Here is a 1056-nt window from a genome sequence, read left to right as displayed (position 1 = left end):
CCGCTGGGGGCGCTGCCTTGGTAGCCCTGGCCCCCGGGCGGACAGCGGCGGGCCAGGACCACGTGTCTACTTTCAGAGCCCCACTGGGGCCACGGAGACGGCCCAGTGAGGCGCCATGGGAAGGTCACTGTCAAGTATGATGGCACGGAGCAACAGAAGCGCCTCAACCTAGAGGAGTGGATCCTGGAGCAGCTCATGCGCCTCTACCACTGCCAGGAAGAGGAGATCCCAGAACTGGAGATTGACATGGATGAGCTCTTGGACATGGAGAGTGACGATGCCCGGGCTGCCAGGGTTAAGGAGCTGCTGGTTGACTGTTACAAACCCACAGAGGTCTTCATCTCTGGCCTGCTGGGCAAGATCCGAGGCATGTAGAACCTGAGCACACCCCAGAAGAAATGAGGGTCCCCGACCCAGGCGAACGGTGGCTCCCACAGGACAATCGCTGCCTCCCGACCTGGTAGCAACAGCAATACTGGGGAACCCTGCAGCCAGGCTGGTGCCATAAGCAGGGCTCCTCGTGCCCCTGGCCCAGGGGTCTTTTCCCCTGCCCCCTCAGTTTTCCACTTTTGAGGTTTTTTGTTGTTATTAAACTGGTGGGACTTTTTGTGTTTTTATATTGACTCTGCAGCGTGGGCCCTTTTTAGCTAGGATCTGCCTTTGGTGCAACTAAAAAAAAGAATATCTGGGTGTTAAGTCTGGAAATGCGGATTTTCAACAAGTTACAGTGATTGTAATGCAAGTGGTCCTTCCTGCGCTGTGTATTAATGCTGTAAAGAATGCTGACTGAGAGGTGGGAAACAGTCACGCAAAGCAACTGAAGAAACAAAGAGCTTTACGTCCAAGAGATCATTAAATAATTTCATTTAGGCGCAAGTCAATCCATTTCTGAAAAAACTGTCACCAAATTTTAAAAATCAGATTAAATCCTACTATGCCAAATACCCAAGGGCTATTCAAAACCTTCAGTTATCCAGGAATTATGTTCTGTTACAGATTTTACTACACTGGTGAGTTAACATCTTGAATTTGGATTATAATATAATTTTGCATACA

At 49.8% G+C, this 1056-nt stretch overlaps 1 pseudogene; it reads left to right on the top strand.

The window, feature by feature from the left end:
* The window catches only part of LOC105537622, a 10993-nt pseudogene extending 10317 nt beyond the window's left edge, over positions 1-676 (top strand).
* The last annotated feature ends 380 nt before the right edge of the window (positions 677-1056 follow it).

This window comes from Mandrillus leucophaeus, unplaced genomic scaffold, assembly GCF_000951045.1.
Source record: "Mandrillus leucophaeus isolate KB7577 unplaced genomic scaffold, Mleu.le_1.0 Scaffold1767, whole genome shotgun sequence".
Lineage (NCBI taxonomy): Eukaryota > Metazoa > Chordata > Mammalia > Primates > Cercopithecidae > Mandrillus > Mandrillus leucophaeus.
Note: the sequence above shows the minus strand (reverse complement) of the source record. Positions and strands in the feature narration are given on the sequence as shown.